Here is a 6,854-nt window from a genome sequence, read left to right as displayed (position 1 = left end):
GGGGGACTTGCAATGACCCCGGCCAGTTCCTTTAGAACTCTAGGGTGGAGATCATCCGGGCCGGCTGACTTGAATACGTCCAACCCCTCCAGAAGCTCCCTAACTAAATCCTCGCTAACCTTGCTAACTATTGGGACAGCAATCGAGTTGCAGATGTTTTCTTTGATAATATTTCTTGGTGAGTATTGGGCTAATAAATAGGATGTAGGCCTGCTTATTTTACTATTAGAAAAACAAGTGAAGAACTAGATTCGTTTATTACCAATTTGCTGTGTAATTTGATAGCTCTAGTGATCTATTGAACAAATTTGGGGTGCTTACAGACATAAACAAACCCCAAATACCCAGCACTTTAAACTCAATGTAGTCCTGTGCTGAGCCCAGCACATGTTCAGAAGAGGCAGTGCATTACTTGGACGCGGCTCGCTCAACATCTGTGTAGATTGGGCACTTTAGAGGGGCTTTTTTGGTGCTTTTATTTAATAGCTGTTTGAATCGCCTATTTGTTAAAAGTGCCAAAAAGACCTGGTGAAGTGCCTAATATATACTGATGCTGCAGAACCAGGTCAAACTAACGCACTGCTATTTTCAGGAAAGTGCTTTCACCCCTCCCCCGCACATCCTGATGTCTATCAATGCCCTTACTTGATAATCCAAATTGATTTGGCAAGGATGGAATTAACAGTAAGACAGAAGTATGTTCTTAACTTCAGAATCACTTTCATAGACCAAGTTTGAGGCTTCTTGACATTATGGTTTAGGGAAGTTTACCATAATAATTCCTGTGACCTTTTCTTTTTGTAAGCAGAAGTCTTCAAGCCTTAAAGAGCTGTCAATCCACTTGATATTAAATGAATTTAAGCCATTTAAAAAGCTATTTTATTAAAAAAATATGGAAGTATTTTTGAGCTTTTCCACTTCTTGCTATTAATAATTCAATACAAAAGTGGAAGGAGGGGACCCTACATACTCGTTGATCCAATCCAGAGTCCTTATTCTCTTTTCCTGAACCAACCCTTTTTTATAGAAATAGCTCTGCTGAAATCTATGGGTTGATTCAAAAGCGTCTTAGAAATGAAAGACTTGCAGGATCAGGTTCAGTTCCAAGACTTGGGGGTGTATATTTCTTTGTTTAGACTACATAGTCTTTTTAGTTTTTGGTCAAGTAGAAAAATTAAAGATGTTTAATTAGAAAAAGCTACTACAGGTATGCTGTCAGTTTTGCAGTAGACACACACACACACCCCCACACCCAGAACCAAGAAAGTTTATGACAGCTCCTGCCTTATATATTTGGGAACTCAGCCCTTGGGACTCAGCCAGGCTCAGAGAAGGGAGAGAGCCCTGGGACCACAGAGCTCAGGGAGGAACCACCCTGCAGCCTGCCTGTGAAGTGAACCTGCCCTTAGTGATGGGGAGAAGATAACCGGGTATTAGGCCTATGCGAAGTGGCTAGTATTCCCTTTGGATCTGGCCAATTCAGGAGACAGTGATTTGATTCAGTGATTTCAATCCCAAATCAATTTGGCCAAATCTGATACAGCGATTTGGCTGCCACAAAAATGACCAAATCTCTAAATCAAAGAGGCCCACTCTCCCCACCCTCCCCATTGCTGCCCCAGCATCCTGGTGCTTTAAAAAAAAAGCCCTACACATACTGGATCCTGCCAGGTGGGTGGGGTGATCTCCACTGCCCCCCACTCCCTCTCTCTGTGCAGGGGGGCTCTGCCATGAGCCCCCAGAAGCCCTGATAGCCTCTACCCCAGCTGGTGAGTGTGGGGCTTTTTTATTTATTTATTTTTTTTAAAGAACCAGGAGCTGGGTGGGGCAGCTATCAATGGGGCTAGGAGAGTAGGCAGAGGCAGTGGGGGGCAGCGGGGATTCCCCCCCACCTGGTAGGAGCCAGTGAGTGTAGGGCTTTTTTTGTTTGTTTTTTTTAAGTGCCAGAACATTGGGGCCAGGTGAGGCAGCCATTCACATGACTGTGGGAGCGGATGAGGGTCAGGGGGTGCTCAGGGGGGCTGGTGGAGAAGGTAGGGGATGGGACTTGCTGGGGGTCCCCATGGTCCCTGCCCCCATTTTACCAGCATGGAGTCTGGGTCCAGCTCCTTGCGGTGGCGAGTGGGGGGACTTGCCAAATCTGTGAAGCTCTCTCTCTCTCAGAGAGCTTCAGATCGATTCCAGACCTTTTTATTGGTCTCCTGATTTGATTCAGATTTGGAGATTCAGCTGCCAAATGGAGCCAGATTTCCTCCAAATCAAATTAGCACCTGAAGCCTCACACATCCCTATCTGGTATCCTTTTCCCCTGTGTGAGGCAGAGGGACCCATGTGGAGGAAACAGGGTGGTAAGGTAGACTTGTCTAGGAGGGCAGGGTGTTGATCTGGGAGACTTAACTGAGAACCAACCTGGGGCCAGGTGGGTGATAAACCCAGCGTTGTTTCTGTTATCAGCACAAGGGGCCGTGTCTGGGAATTGGAGAAAGGTGCTTTTGGGGAGCGGGGACAGTGTGTGTTTCTTTGCAAATACCACAGACAGCTGGAGTAGAGGAGAGCTTCTGTTCCCCATGCAGGCTCTAGCAGAGAACTGGACTTTCTGAAGCAGTAGCACCAGCCATGGTTATTTTGTTGCCACTGTGAAGGAGAGCTGATATCTTGTTAACCCTGTGTGCTCCTGCTGAAATTCACTGGCATCTCAAGGTTTAAGTTGGGAAGTTATACTGAGGGTGTCTTTGATTCAATTTGTATAGAGTGTTTTAGTTCATTGATACCTGCCTTTGACAATTAGATTATTGATATCTTGTTCTGCCATTAACCTCATTCATATGTTAACTGTTTTGTAAATAATAAACTGTGTAAATAGTTAGACTGTATGTACTCCAGTGTGTGGGGGAACCACAAGAAAGCACTCCATGGAGAGGTGGCCCAAGTCTAAGGGGCTGGGAGGTTGACCAAGGCTATTTGACACCCTAGGACCATGAATCGGGATGTGGCCACAGGTTGCACCATGGCTAGGGGTGAGTTATATATATATATAACTCCCACCCCCAACTATGGTGCGTGCATATATGTGTGTATATATATATATTCTAAAGCTATAATATTTCTATTGTGTTTTTCACATATGGGACCAAAAAACCCATAAATCAAAATGGAAAAAAACCCCAACCCAGCACATTGTTCATGCACCCAAAAATATGAAGAAGAAAAAAAAGAAAGAAAGAGGTCAGCTTGACTTCATTCTAATCAGAAATCAGTAGCAAAAAGGGCAGCTTTAAAGAAGATCATGCTAATTATTTTTAATTATATATATGGTACATCTATAGAAAATAAGTTTTGCGTGATTTCTGTGCATCATTTTACCATCAAAACAGCCTTATTTACCATTTCATGTTTAGAGACAAAGTTGTGTTATCTATTTTGACGGATATGGAACCCACAGCATTATCAGCGCTGTTTGATGTGATACATATGAAAATTTACCATTTTATTCACTTCTTCCTTAGATGCTACCTTTGAAACAAAAGAGATCCTTTTGGAAAATTAAACTGACAACTAATGATAGGTATTCAACAACCTCGATAGACTTGCAAGTGGGCAGATGAAAACATGATAGCATTCAATACGGGTGGCAGGGGGGAATCTGCATCACACTTATAGGCTTGGCAATGCTACACTCACTAGCACCATGACCGAAAGAGACTTTGGAGTCATGATTGACCACAAGATGAACATGAGCCACCCGTGCGATACCGCATCTGGCAAAGTGAATAAAGCTCTGGCTTGCATCTACGAATGCATCTTGAGCAAGACTCAGGATGTCGTCCTCCTACTGTACTCGGCCTTGGTAAGGCCACAGCTGGAGTACTGCATCCAATTCTGGGCTCCGCAATTTCGGATGGATATGGAGAAGCTTGACAAAGTCCATAGAACAGCCAGGCACATGGTCAGAGGGCAAGAGAACAGGCCTTATGAAGAGAGACTCCAAGCTATGTGGTTCTTCAGCCTGGAGAAGTGCAGGCTCAGGGGTGACTTGGTGGCAGCCTATAAGTACATCAGCGGTGTGCATCAGGATCTGGGGGAAATGTCTGTTCACCAGAGCGCCCCAAGGGATGACAAGGTCCAATGGTCACAAACTCCTGCAAGACCATTTTAGGCTGTACATAAGGCAAAACTTCTTTACTGTCCAAGCCCCCAGGGCCTGGAACAGACTCCCCCCAGAGGTGGTGCAAGCACCTACTCTGGACACTTTTAAGAAATGTTTGGATATTTATTGTGCTAGGATCCTTTGACCCTAGCTAACTACCTGCCCCTTGGACAGGGGGCTGGACCTGATGATCTTACAAGGTCCCTTCCAGCCTTAATGTCTGTGAAATCTAGGTTTTGAAAAAATTACAACAAAATGACCAAAGCATTTCCACTACTTTATTGTGTTAGCCAACACATAATTTGTTTTTTGTTAGATAATTTTTTTATCTTGCTATCTTTATTTTATGTATGGTCTTAATCATTTGAACAGTTTGTGTTTGCATAGAAAACGAGTGTGTAAATATTTTCTTCCCTAGAGATATTGCTCGAGGAAAGTAACATTTAAAAAATAACTTTTTTTCAGTACACGTTACCTTGTTAAAAGGGGGGGCTATGTTTGTTTGAAAAGAAGTTATCTTCAGTACAGCTTTAGTCTCTACACAATGAGCAATGTAGAGAACAGCACAATGAGTAATTCAGACACATGCAGAATTGAAAATTCTTCCAGCATCTCTTCCCAATGTAAATAAAAAATTTCACAGGAAGAACAAACGTGCTGTGGTTCACCCTACTATTATATTTTTTTCTTTGTGACTACTAAAAAAACCTCTTAACAAAAGCCCAAAATGAAAAGGCTGCTACCTGAATTGTACCAACACAGCCATACACATTCATTGAGATAGCAGCCACATAACTTGACCTTGAATCTAGCTTTTCTGAGAAGCAGTTGAGCAGCCATTGATACCATCCCTAACAGGACATTATTTTCAGAGTATGCTTTATTGATGTTAATAAAATGATAAATGTTCTTTTTAAAAATTGTCAGCACTACTACAGGATGGGTGGGTGGGCAACTAAAGGGGAGCATGATGCTCTAAAGGTCCTATACAGAGGTTTTACAAAGAGTTCACCGAGCTCTCATACCCCTCTCATGGGCCAGTGGGAGAGAAAGGGCACTTGCACTCATTTTGTAGGACACAATCTATGGCTTGAATTAATCCATGTGATCATAGATCAGGAACCTACTTATCCACATGTTTGCTGGTACTAGGAGCTGTGCCAAGAATGTGATCTAAGGGACTTGAGATGGTGGGAGGGATGTGTAGGGGAATTTTGGGGAATGGTTTGGGGGCTAGGGTGGGGGGAGTGTTGGGTCCCCAGAGCAGGTTGTCTGTCCAGGGCTGAGTGGGGTTGAAAAAGCACAGTCCTAGGGCTGGGGCAAACAGTTGGGCATTCCCAGCCCCAGGCTTGCACTCCAGATTTGCATATGTATTTGGTTAGGTCAGGTATGGGTTAGCCTGATCAATGTAGTACACCTCCTTAGGTGAATTAAGTTAGACTGGGCCAGCCATTTTTGCTCGATTTTAAACTCCACAAACGTATGTACATTTTTGCACTTAGATTAAGTGTAATTTCTGTCTGCACATACCCAAAGAGATTGTGAAAAATGCACTTCTCCCTTTGTCTAGGGCTGTCAACCAGTTTGATCAAGATTGTGACCTTGTCCAATTTGGGGATTTGGGGGCTCTCATTATGTAAGCAATACATATGCATTGGCTCTTCTAAGCCTATCCCCAGGGTTCAGCTCACTCTTCTAAGAATCCTCTTATCCCTATCCCTTTCCCTACAAAAGTATAAAAGGGGCACAAAAGGAACAATGAAAGATCATAGTTTGTGAAGACATTGAGTCTTTTGTACCACAGGCAAAAAGTCACCAGCAAAAGTTCTGATCTCTTTTACCTTTGTGAATTGTCCCTTTTGGCCTTTATCTACAAAAGACCCCAAAGATGGAGACACCCTTCATTCATTCTGTCCAGCATATTCCTTCCGTAATCAGTTCACACAGAGTGATCTCTGTCATTCCTGAAAATATTCAGGCTTCGACTGCAGATCTTCATACAAGATAATCAATAATTATGGTCAGTCATCTTTTCATATTTTTTTCTGCTCTGTGTGGGGTTGTCCCCACATTCACTTAACAAGACTTTCTAAACAGATTGATCTTACATTCAGACAAGACTGTGAATTTTTTTCCTCTCTGAATTCTACATCTTAAATTTACCCCTATAGAACTCAATTTCTGGTGTGTTCTAGTATGTTAGTATGTACTCTAGGAATCTAAAACCTCCAGTACTGGCAATACCAGTGCACTGATCCTGAAGGATCGAAAGGAAGGAATTTTCTAGAGGTGTTTTTCTGTTCCCCTCCGCTCATCTCCATATATCAGTGGCAGTCACTATCTGAGAAGAGCAACTTATCAGCAAATTATACATTTTTGATCTGACAACCATGCTGTGGTTCACATTGCTAATTGACAGCCTTCTAAATTGGCTTAGGAAATGAAACTAGTCAGGACATTTCTTGGATTGCCTTTTATTTAACATTATTTTCAGTGAAATGCCTCTTGCTCAGATCATGGCACTGCCAATATTTTATCTCATTTTCAATATACAGATAATACAAATTTGCACCATTTGCAAGTATAGATGCACATGTGATGCCTCACCAGTTGCAGAAATCATAGATTTCATAGACATTAGGGCTGGAAGGGACCTCGGGAGATCATCGAGTCCAGCCCCCTGCCCAAAGGGCAGGAAGTCAGCTGG

At 43.0% G+C, this 6,854-nt stretch overlaps 1 protein-coding gene and 1 long non-coding RNA gene across 2 annotated transcripts in view; both read left to right on the top strand.

The window, feature by feature from the left end:
• Positions 1 to 6,854, top strand: part of CSMD1 (CUB and Sushi multiple domains 1) — a 1,867,828-nt gene that overhangs the window by 49,359 nt on the left and 1,811,615 nt on the right. The window lies entirely within an intron of this gene.
• Positions 2,307 to 2,809, top strand: LOC109311714. The gene is made up of 2 exons (XR_002101590.1): positions 2,307 to 2,353; positions 2,536 to 2,809. It is a non-coding gene; the product is annotated as an uncharacterized LOC109311714 (long non-coding RNA).

Source organism: Crocodylus porosus, unplaced genomic scaffold (assembly GCF_001723895.1).
Source record: "Crocodylus porosus isolate Cpor-Errol unplaced genomic scaffold, CroPor_comp1, whole genome shotgun sequence".
Taxonomy (NCBI): domain Eukaryota; kingdom Metazoa; phylum Chordata; order Crocodylia; family Crocodylidae; genus Crocodylus; species Crocodylus porosus.
This window is presented reverse-complemented; position numbering and strand designations above follow the sequence as displayed.